The 12,674-nt window shown below is 36.9% G+C and overlaps 1 long non-coding RNA gene across 1 annotated transcript in view; it reads left to right on the forward strand.

The window, feature by feature from the left end:
• Window positions 1–845: 845 nt before the first annotated feature.
• Window positions 846–12,674, forward strand: part of LOC146080946 (uncharacterized) — an 81,638-nt gene continuing 69,809 nt past the window's right edge. Inside the window, exon 1 of the long non-coding RNA XR_014475035.1 lies at window positions 846–973. This is a non-coding gene — a long non-coding RNA (uncharacterized LOC146080946). The remainder of the gene's footprint in view (window positions 974–12,674) is intronic.

The following is a 12,674-nucleotide window of genomic DNA, read 5'->3' on the forward strand; positions in this document are numbered from 1 at the left end:
TTATTCTTGTGCTGCACAAGGCCATTGTCTTGCAAGATCTTCTCACGTGGATAGGCCGTCGTGTCTTTTGTAATGGCGCAGGATGTTCTACTGCTACAGCCAAATCAAATTTGTCATTGAGCACATTTAATGCAGATGAAACAAGCCTATCATTAACACAGCAGGTGCACTATGCCAATTATGTCACAGGTATTAGTTACTTCTACAATATTCATGTGCCTCATGGTAGTGACTGTACAGTGCAAGCAACTCCAAAGTGACAGATAATACAAATGAGTAATAAATCCAGTGTTTACAGCTTAGCTTTTATGCTAAAATAAAGGAAAGATGTGAGCGTGCAGAAGTGAGGAGCCCTGGCACGTTCAGCCACAGATAAAACAGGTCAGATTGGCTCATTACAGTCTGATTCGCAGCTTAAGGTGCTAAATGAGATAAATACAGTGAAAGCTGCAGTCAGTGAGTTGAGAGGAAAGCTTTAATTTCCCTGCGTGAATGAGGGGATTTCTCCCTGTGCAATGCATGGCCTCAGCCATTCCTCAGGCAGCAGCATCTTCTGACACCACGCCTGAAGAATCCATCCCTGGAATGCTCTCAGCCTCAGCAGCACCACTACAGGGTTCCAATCACAGTCTGCACAGCATTCTGGAATAAACCACCTTGCACATCATTGACACAGGGAGAGGCTGTCATGTGGGCCCCTCCCATGGGGTGGTTTCACATACCAGAGCATCTTTGGTTCCTCCCCAAGAGCCCCCCTGCGATTCTTGTGAGATGGCAGCGTCCACTGTCTTACAAATTCCCCCTCCCACGTGCTGCTTGTGCTCTGTATGCCTGGGTGTAGCAAGTGCATTGGCAGCATCCTTCCTTGTCCTGACTGATGCTGCTGCTGCTGCTGCTGCATCATCTATCTGCCCAGCTGTTATTATAGGACATCATGCCAAGCTCTGCTATGCAGTAACTGGACTCTTCACAGGTGAGCCCACAGCTGAATGCTCCTGACATTTTCTTTTATGTCTTATACCCTATTGTGACTTTCTTTATCAAATATATAGATAATTAGCTATAGCCAAATAGGGGTAACAGTTATCCAGGATTAACATCTGTCATCTATATTGCAAAGCAATTCTTTGTTACAGTACTGTATGCCACATTCTGCTATTCCCACCCAAAGGGGTATTTTTAGCCTGGATGTGGATCCCACTTCTAATTGATTAATTAGCTGCATAGTGTTATGCTTTCCGAAAACAAAAGATCACTCTCTTGCCTGGGTCTTATCTTGATCTGTATATAGTGGATAAAGAAAATATAGAATACTACAGATCAGCCATAGAACACACAAACAAGTGTCCTGCTTATACTTTCAAAGTAATATTGTTCCACCAGTGTATAATCAGAGACCGCACAGAGTCTGTGTATGTATGTGTAATATATATATATATATATATATATATATATATATACATATATACGCACACACATACATGTTTAGATATTTATTTGAAATCTATCCCATTGGAAGCGATATTGGAGAGCAGGCAGGGTTCTGGTATACTGTTGAGTGGCTGGTCTTCCCACAGACGTGCCCACACAGCCTGTTCCCCTTAATGCAGACTAGGAAGATGTTGAAGTGACTAGAGATGATATGGGCGTGCCACAGAAGACAGCGAAGACCTGTTCATGTGGCGGCAGCAGCAGCAGCACTGTCTGGACTAAACGTCTGCTGACTGTGAAATGAATTGAGGCGTGGGCAGGGCGGGTGACTTTCACCCAGCACAGTTCAGCTACTTGTACCTGCATGAGATACCCACATGTCACATTATGTACGCTCTGTGCAGTGCTGCCTTCAGGGACGTGTACAGTCACATGTTTATATATGTTATTGATACAGTATATACATTATACCCATATGCCTATCAAGTAGGGTATTTTCTCAGATTGACGGAGTAATATTGGCACTGCAGAATACATGTAGCTGCAAGCATTTTGAAAATACCTATATATTAGATAGTTCAGGCGATGATAAGCCATACATTTCTATTGCGCTTCTCATTTATTTCACCAAACACATGCAACTTTAGAATATAATATCTGCTGGTGTATAAATTAGCTGAAGAAAACTGACTTGGGGCCTCACTGGTAAACGTATGGTTAGGTATTACATTGCAAGTCATATAAAAACACACCTGAATGAGGGGCGGGTCAGGTTGTATGTGTTACTTGGTACAGAATGACTGTTCTGTTCGTGTGCTTCCCAGATTGAGGTGGAGCACCGCTGTACTAATGATATTGATAATTGCTGAAGTTTATTTTATAATCTTATGGCTGACGACAGTATTTACAGCAGGCGTACAGTGTATACAGGTAGAAAACGTTGGTGTACAGTACAGTCGTCATGAGAATTTTCCAGAATGGCACCTCCTCATGTCTATGGAAATGAGTATGCGCAGAATGTCATGCAGCAGAACATTCCAGAACAGACAAATGAATACACAGGACAAACAATTGACTTGTACTATAATTGTGACATTTCTAATGGTAAGCTGAAAAGGGTACATGTTCGTAGGATCTGCACATGCTTTGCCAGGTTAACAGCTTATAGCAGGAAATGAATGTGTCAGTTCAATAAGGAGTAGATCTAGAGATTTTTTTTATTTGTGCCGACTTGAAATTTCAATACAAGTCCTTTGTGACCTTCAGAGTGATTGGAAGGTCTAAGTAAATGCAATGTGCAAAGATGCCTAGTAGGTTGAGAGACAATATGGCTGCCAAAGACTTTCTTAAAAATGGATGATCTATTATGAGTGTATGACTTGGCGACTTGGCAACTTGGACTAACGTGATAATATGTGAAATAGCTTTTACCTCTGTTTAGAAAGAAAAGCAATTATGGAATCATGGCTGACTATATCATTTGTACATGATTAGAGTTACTTATATATGCTTACTCTTGGAATTTCTAATTGTCGTTAGTCAGGGCTTAGTGAGCCACTCCCTTGTGTGAGGAAACCTACATGGCCTTGGTCTTGATGAAGTCGTGCCTCTCTGATCACAAAAAAAAGAATATTATAACCATTGTAATGTTTTATGTTTGTTTTTACATCATATTTTCTCTGAATAATTGCATCCAATGCCATCAGATTTTTTTTCTATTACATGTAGTACTCATCCGGTAACGTATTCTTATTTGTGACAAATTCTTACATACTTTTTTGTATTATATTTTATTTTATGTCTATAGAGTTGTGTGGTTATTGAAATAATCATTTCAACTGGCATTTTTACACCTACAGTATATGAGCTTATACTTGGGTTTTAATGAAATAACGTACAGGTACAGTATGTGAGATTTGGTTATTGAAATATTTGCAAATAAATTATTAATATAATATCTAAGTAAAGTACATTCCTTGTTCAGAAAGGAACCACCAGCAATATATTCTACTTCCGTGAATGGGTTTTTTGCTGAAAATGTACATTTCTAGTCATTGCTGATTTTTGTGCTGCGTTAACCATGTACTGCATGCAGGGTGTGAACCATAAACCATCACAAGGCAGATAGAAAATGAAGGCTATGACGATTGTAATGTAAGATTGACCAATATGAGGATTTGTGTGTATAAATATTAGTTATGCAGACTTTTACTATCTGAATATGTTGTTTGCCCTTCTTCAGAATTGCAATTAATACATGCAATTAATGATTTTATCTTAGCTTAGCTGTTGTGTAATATAAGTACTGTAGTAAGAATAATCTGCAGTTTACCATGAATTTATTACATACTGTACATCATATAACCATTTTTGCTACCATTAAGCACTAAGCAGTGAAACATTAAGATACACCTTTGTCATTAGAATGAGTCTTCCTTATAGTTATGGATTGTTGACCATGCATTGCAGTTAGAAAGTAGACACATTACATACTATACAATGGTGATATACACTGCAAACTGTTCTTATTAAAGTAACAAAGGCTTGATTGGTCACCAGCAATGAAATAGGTGGCTACCACTTCTGTACCAGATTGATTAATGGAACCTTGATATATTATATATAGATCTAAATCAGGATAAGTGGGGAATGTTTTTTCTTCCATTTGATAATAATGAACCATACCTGCTTGCATTTGATGTATGGGAGATGCCAGCAAAATAGGCAATGCAGCACAGTGCTGCAAATGAACTGCAAGACCATTTAGCCTTGTTGTATTTTGCACGTCCATGGGTTTCTCAGAAGTGTATCACTTTAAGTTTCAATGGGGAAATTTATCGAAGCTTAGCAAGAAATAAAATGATGAGAGACAAAGCGCCAACCAATCAGATCCTGTAAATTTTCAAACACAGCTTGTAAAATGTAAATTAGAAACTGATTGGTTGGTACTTTATCTTTCACAATTGTATCTCTCGTTATGCTTTGATAAATACCATCCAATGCCTCGCTAGGTCAATTGATATTTGCAGTAGCATGGAATCTGTAAAGTGACATATACAGAGCTATAGAAATTCTATTAAAATGATATATGGAAATTTCTGCTCTTGCTATGTGTTGACAATGGAACATTATATAACATCTGTTATAACCATTGTAGTCATTGCTGTGGTCTACTAAAAACTTTTTTATCACATTTAAAAAAAAAAAAAAAAAATTCAAAACCCTACATGTTGCACAGATTGGAAGATCAATTTATCAAAGAGTCCATATAATAATTACTGTGCAGCTAGAGAGATATATATTTTCATTTCCTTTAATATCTGGTATTGAAAATGTTGACATTACGTACTTAAATTCGAATATTCATGAAGGCTTGGGGCCTTAGACTAGGGGATGTAGTTGAAAACAGCCATTGAATCACATTTTTTAGAAAACCTCTTCAGTTGTTCATGTGGAAATCATGTTATTATGGCAGGATGACAAATAAGAATATCTTTTAAATAGTCACTAGTTTATATATATGACTACAGAACGCATACCATATCAACAGCCTTTCTAAGAGCAGCATTTAGATCTGCTGGTTCTGTGCGTCTATATGAAAATATTAAAGTGCTTCCATTTTGTTTTTGGGTGTGGTAAAATGGACTGTTTAGTGCTCTAAAGAGTGTTATATACAAAAAAAATGTAAAAGTTATAGCAAAACATTGACTGGAAATGCAGATGAGCACTATAAATACATGGCTTTTCCATTATGGGGGGGGGGGGGGGGGGTATACATTTTTTAATTTATGTTGCAGTTTGATGATCCTGTAAAGGTGCTGCAGCCTTACTGTCATTTTTAAATACAGATTTCTGTAAGACTACAGATGCATATTTTAATAAAGTCTAAAGTGCTATTATTTACAAACCTGCTTTTCACAAATCCATAGATGAGGACAATACCGTGTAAATTTATAAAGTGTAATTTTTTTCACTTTCAATTAAAGCGTAATAGATTAATAGAAAATAGAAAAGGATATATGCAACATTCTTCACTATACCACTATAACATTGTATTTGATGCAGTATTTAACATATAGCGCATTATTTTTAATAAATATAGGTTTGATGCTGGGGATAGTTTCTTTTTTTATTAACTATGTAGCGCTTGGTTTGCAAAGATTTCTAAGGCAAATCAAAAAGGTTCATGCATTTTGGTTAGCAACAGGTACTGCAGTAACATTTCAACCTATTTTTTAAAATATGTAGATATATCATATGGACTTCTGTATGTTAATGGATGATTCAGATTAGTACATAGAGATTTTCTATCTGGTTAGCACAAGGAAAATCCATGCAGAGACTAGGGTGGGGCTCTATGCAGTGTTTCACTGTGTTCTGTTCTGGCTGAGAATGGTAAAACGGACTTAAGCATTGCCATATTATTTAACCTTTTAGACTCGCATCTAATGATTTGTAAATCTCATACCAACTAGACGGAGCGCAAAGCTTTTGAAGTAATGCGAACTAATAAAATAAATAGTTTGTAGTCATTCCACCATTGCTCCCATCTTCGTTCAGCATTACAACAAGTGGTTGTCATGAAATGTGACACTGGAAAATATCTCAAAGTGCACTAAAGATAGCTATTCGTTTAACTATATAGATAATGTAGAGGATTACATGTAAAATGCAAACATTTATTTATTAAATAAACCTTACCATCTGTCAAAGTCAATAAAAATGAAACGAGTTATCTGATAAGTTATAAGATAAAAGAAAATGATCTGTTGGAGATGTTCAAATAGAAAATCATATTTTAGAAATGTAAATTACTAATTAAAAAAATAGGTTTTGTCTCAAAAAAACAAAACCTATATTATTTCACTTTATTCTGGATTTTTTTGTTTTAACACCGGTTGTGTTTATTTTCTTGATGGCATTTATAGATATCATAAGATTGCTTTTATTTTCTAGAATGGTTGAATCCCCCCCCCCAGTATTTATCACGACAGTATGTAAGGATTTTTCTTTTGCACTGGTTTAATTTTTTTTATTATTATTATTTTTCTCAGAAATTGTAATCAAACTAATCTATGGATTAAAATGTTAAAATGTATTATTTTATTAACATTTTTGCAAACAGTACACTATTTTCGACACAACACCTTTCTATAATAATATTTTGTTTGGATTTTCAATTTTGAGAAATATTTCTACTAAATCTACTAATAAGGACATTAGGATATGTTTTAAGGAATCAATGGAAACATTTTTTTTTTATTGTTTTTACACTTTCTTATTCAGTGAACTGGATCAAATAATGATTCATGACATTTTTGTACAAAAAGAGATATTAAAGCAAATTAAGAGTATAGTTTACAACAAATGGTACAGACCATTTGAAATATTAACCAAGTGTGTTCAGAAATTTTGGTAAAAAATAATTAAATAGTAAATTATTGAAAAAAAAAATGAATAGGAACCAAAACTCTTTTCTTCTGTAAAGATATAAATGTATATCTATATTGCGCTTCAAATTCCGAGATCAACAAGAGTGGAATACTATTTTTAAAAGTCAATTACAGTATAACTGAGGAGTTTTATTGTTATATAATGTTGACCACACTTTGCAAGTGTTTTACTGTTACAAAATAAGGGTAGATAATTGTGAGATAAAATATCGTTAACGTTGTAGTAATATAACTACTGGTCCATAAATATAACCGTTTAGTGATGTCAAAATGCTGAATAGGGTGTGGTCTGCTGAGTGGTTACTAGCCATGGAATAAATAAAAGTCTTTGTTCCCACAATCAGTAATACAGGTAAACATACAAACATAGTGAAATGGAAATGGATAACTATCCCCCTCTTGCACAAGATATGCAACTCTGATTATTGCTCACCTAATCACCCTAATTTGTGTAGATTTTCAATCCCCTTATGATTTAGTTTCATTGTCACTTTTTCCTAAACTAAATATTATATATTAATGAAAAATGCTACCTTCAGCATTCCAGAATTTTATTTTCATGTTGTCTATTTCTGTATGCTAAAATAACACTTGACATACAAAAATTATGTGTTCACTGAATAAAACAAATCAGATATTATTTCATATTCTAAACACACTGCCCAAATCTCAGTTTATGAGGATGAAAAATAATATTACATTTCCGTTGATTAATTTCTTTGCCTATCACTGTGACAAGCAAAAGCATTCCACTGCAGTTGTGTTATATGATTTCTTTAACAGTACGTTGCATATGCAGTAACTCAGAGCATATGCATGCTGCTTCTACAGACAGAAGCTAGGCAAATTTGCATGCTTTCATTTGCACCCCTGCTGTGCAGAATCCCTTATATTATCAAGTGCCTGACACCAGTAAAGGTTTACTGTACAGTATCCGTAGCATTGATGTCAGGAAGCGGAGTAGAACGTTCTGTATACCTAGTAGCTCACGAGATTGACTGACTGCGTTGCTCATACTGTTTGCGTGCTGCAAGTTTCTCCTCGCCAGGTTTTTCGTGTTCTAAGAAGACAAAAAAAAACCCTTTCAGCTCTTTTACCTCCCGTAGAGAACTAATTTTCCACTAGTCAAGCTCAATCTGGATAAATATTCTCTAGAAAGAGGACAATTATGTCAGGGATGGTAATGATTTATTTAACGAATGTTAAGTTGTATACTTCTTTGTGCAGTTTGATGAATACAGATGTACAGTAAGTATGTATGTGGTGCTGCGGATGAGGCCTACTTGCATGAATAGCAGTGATGATGTGCAGGGAAGGTCTGTTCATCTCTAGAGAATAGATGCAATCTGAGAGGCTTTGTTTCTGAAAGGGTTAATTGTGTAGGGAGAGAAGAATGAAAAGACATTATAGTGTATGGGCAGCATACTGTACATTAGAGTAAGACCCTGTTATTGTAACCACCAGTCATTGTACATGTAATGGCATTATTGGAATGCAGCACATACAGTATCATGCAGTACAACCATTAAATGCATAGATTAGATTCTTAAAAAAACTTAACTATATAGACATAGCATGCTTGGAGCAATCCTGTGACATTGTACAGACATTATTGTGTCATGTTCAGTTCTTGGTATACAATACTGTACATCAATTTTAATATAATAGACGTGCGATTGCCAATAGCATTACTGCATTCTAAAATATAGGTAAGAAAAAAAATTATAATAAAAAATGACTCAGCATTGTGAATGGATTTTTTTTTCTGGTGGGGACACAAGGGTTAATATTTCCTTCTCCACCTGATTTAGAAATGAGAATAATGAAGGACTCACCAGATAATTGCAAGGAGACCCTCCGCTACAATACATCCCTTGAGAATGCAGGGTTATCATGCACCTTATACAGAGATAACCCTTTATATTAACCGTTGACAGCTGATCTTGAACATCTACATATATATAATAACTAATGATATATGTGCATTTTATCATTCTATGCGGTTTAAGGGCTAGGCAAGGTTGCTTTACATTGTAGAAGAGGAGAGCAAGGGTGGTGCATACATTATTCTTTGTGCATGTGTAATAGCAGGCGAGCAAGGAAAGAAAACAAAGCAGTACAGGAAAATTAGCACACAATGGCTGATGTCTGAACCACAGTCAGTTCTTGCTCACTGTGTTGCCTGTAACAGGGTAGGCAATGGTTAAAACAAAGATGCAGTTCATCTCATTCCCAGAAGTACCTACACAACACCCACATAGGGATCAGATAAAAATAGGTCAGCATCTCACACGGTGGGTCTTCTAACACATAGTGCTTGACTGCTCTACACCTTCACAGTCTGAATGTCCCCCCCAGGGAATTCCTGAATTTACCGAAAATAATAAAAAGGAAAAAGGGGAGTGGGAAGGATGAAAAGCATCGTTAGGAAACCTCAGCAGATTTCTTTAATCCTACTCTCCCTTCCCGAGGTGAGCTGTATCCAGTATCTCAGCAGCCAGGATGAGCCGAGTGCGAGTCACAACGGTTTGCTGTAAGATTTCACCCATTCTAGCAGTCTCTTGCCTTGATTTCCCAGTCGGAGAATAAGCGTTTTAACTTCTTATCAGCCTCTTGCATGCTGCTGTGCGTGTCACACCATCTTCACATTGCTGCATCTTTAAATAAAGAATCTGGTTTCTCCACCCCACCCTTACATATTTTTGCCTTTCTTCAGTTTCCTATATGTGCAGTGGCAGCTTTAATGGTAAGGATCCTTTGTCTGCATCTCAGCTTTAATGCATTTGTAAACTGCCTCGCATTGATTTCTTATTGGCTGACAAATCTATACAGCAAGGGGGGATGGAAAACACTTATCGCAGCCTACCAAACTGTATTGATGTTACATATACATATGTGATATTGCTATTTTAAGTTGCTCCTTATTCTATAAAGGAGAGGAAAAAAAAAAAGGTCAGTTTGATGTAATGGAGCCATTAACATGTATTAATAATGCAGACAGGGTAAGTAGCTGGTGCTGCTTTCCCTGAGGGAAAGAGGAGGGAGGAGGGTTGAACATAAAACAGATGTGCACTAAATCATCCTCCGTCTGATGGAGGACACTTTCCATGGGAGGTGCCCCTATAGCTCCTGAGTTTATTTTGTGCGGCAAACTGATCTGTCTAATGGAAGACTATGAATATGGTGATAGCCAGACATAATGCAGAGGAGAAGCCATGATGAGGCCTGCCATCTTAACCAGTGGTTTATGGTCTCCCCAGTGCTAAAGAGGTTAAGAATGATCTCTAATAGCTGTAGAATACGCTTTCGTCTTTGTAATTTGTTTGCCCAGTTGCCCAATATTCTTCTGATGGACATTTTTGTTGATTCATTTCACTTTTAATTTACTATTAATCTGATAATTGGAGTAAAGGTAAGATTTTGTTCTAAGTAGATTAGTGGAGCGTTGTACGTGCTGTTTGTCATGTTCAGAAAGTGTCCATGTAAAGCAATGCAACACCTTTTGCAGCAGTCTCTTTGTGATTTGACGCCATTTAAAGGAGTTCATTTTTCCAGTGTATTATAGGTATGCATAAGCTAATTATCATGTTCACCCAGCATTAAATGTGCCGTTGATAATATTTTAACACGTACAGTATGACACCTAGAACATTAGATTGTAGTGATTTATTTTGAGCAAATAGTTATGTAAAAGTGCACTTGGATGTTTTTGTTCTGATATATTTATATTGTACTGTGTATATTTTATCATATGTCTACGGCGTACAATATATTGGCCTTTTTGAAAGGGCATAAAATTGGTGATAAGTGGTAGTTTAAAACTGACACAGTTTACTTGTATTGTTAACCCTTTGAGTGGCAAGTAAATGAAAATAGGTGTGAAAATCGCCAAGCAAACCTTTTTATTCATCAAAATGACCTGAAATGTTAAACTTATGGTAACCTTAGGAAATATAATCTTATTACACAATACATTTTATTTGAATGTATACAACAAATTTGGGCAACACTGGCATTTTTAGCATTCAAAGGGTTAAAAACAGATGGACAAAACCTGTATGTGTCTTACTGTAAATGCAGCGTTAAGAACAAAAAAAGCTTGCCATAGCGTTTAATGGCAGATGGAATAGGCTTAAAATTCTAGATGACCTTTTGACGCTGAATGACAGTTATAGCAGCACGCTATTTGGAAATTCTAGCAAGTGCTTCAGTTTTTAATCGTTGGCTTTTGGGGCATGACTATTAATTGCATGACCTGTTACATTTAAATGGAACTAAACATGTCATTAGAATGCACATCAGAAATCCACTGGACTGCAGATGCTTACTTACCTCTGGTGCTACAAATTGTATCCTCCTATATTGGTGGCATTGTTATCTGAGAGCACCATACTGTATATTTTGGAAAAAATAAAATCAATCTCTTTGTATTTGTCATCTAATGAAACTATTGATTTTTGTATTCTTGTTTGCAATTTCCTTTCTGTGTTCTAATCTTGTAATGAACTGTGAAATTCCAAAGGTGTGTAAGGTATATAGCCTTATGCAGGGGATTTCAACCACAGTCATCAATATACGCTAATACTGTGCACACACGGTGTGGTTCAGTGTGGTTTTCCATTCGATTTGGACTATATAGTCCAATTCGAATCAAAAGTGACCCTGAATCGCACAGTGTTAGCTGCATTCGATGCAGATTCAATCCCGATTTGTGGCCCCGTGGCATCGGGATTGAAGGCGGAATAGACTTTGGTGCCATCTACTAGATCGAAAGCAGTGCCATGCTGCTCAATGAAGCACCCCCCCCACACACTTTCTCCTCCCATGCGCCATCCTCCTGCCATCCCTCCAAAGCTTCTGGCTGATGACGGCAAACTGCCGGGTTCTAGTGGCAGTTGATAGCGAAACGAGTTGCAATTTTGTAAACTGGGAATTTACTATTAGCCAATTCACAAGGATATCGCATTCACTACACAGACCAAAAGCTTGACTTCACAGACCAAATCATGGGCACTCTCCATCGACCCAAACATCATCAAAATATTATTGGCCCCAGTGCAAATCTTAGATTTTCTAAGAATTAGGTTTGCAAAATCAATCAAACTCACATGAAAATTGCAAAACAATGCATAAAATCAATGCACTTGTTTTAAGATTTGTATTGAGCTGTTTGGAGCTGCGGTGACACTGGTGACAATGCTGTAGCATATGCAGACTCTGACTAATCAGAATGTGTTAGCAATTTTCACCGATCTGCAATTTTAATTGTAACAAAACCCCGAAATGATGGAACTAAAAAATGCCATAAAACGACTAGCAACATCATTGGTATGGGATTTGTGGCCCAAAATGTTCCAGCGATAAGGTGTGATAACCTATCACAGCCCAACACGACTCTTAATAAATTACCCCCATAGTGAGCCTTGAGGTTGCCCATTTTGCGCATGTCCGAATGGGCCCTATGATACAGGAGGTCAATGATTGAGAGTCTAATGTGGTTTGGGGAGGGGATCGGGCAACAGCGTCCTTTGTTTATGAAAACTTAAGCATTTAGCTACCGCTTGGGGGAAAAATAGGCTAAGGATCTCTCTCATTGGTTTGCACATCCCCAGGGGTGCTGAAATCGGCCTGATAGTGTGTCTACGATGTGATGCAGCCTCCCAGGTGGCAGGTCAAAACACTACTGCAGCAGGAGGTATCCATTTGTAATAGACACTTCCTGCAGCATTACCATACAGAGCAATCACACATCTACCCAAATCCCTATAGATTGTAAGCTTGCAGCAGGGC

Source organism: Crinia signifera, chromosome 5, assembly GCF_055691185.1.
Source record: "Crinia signifera chromosome 5, ASM5569118v1, whole genome shotgun sequence".
Taxonomy (NCBI): Eukaryota; Metazoa; Chordata; class Amphibia; order Anura; family Myobatrachidae; genus Crinia; species Crinia signifera.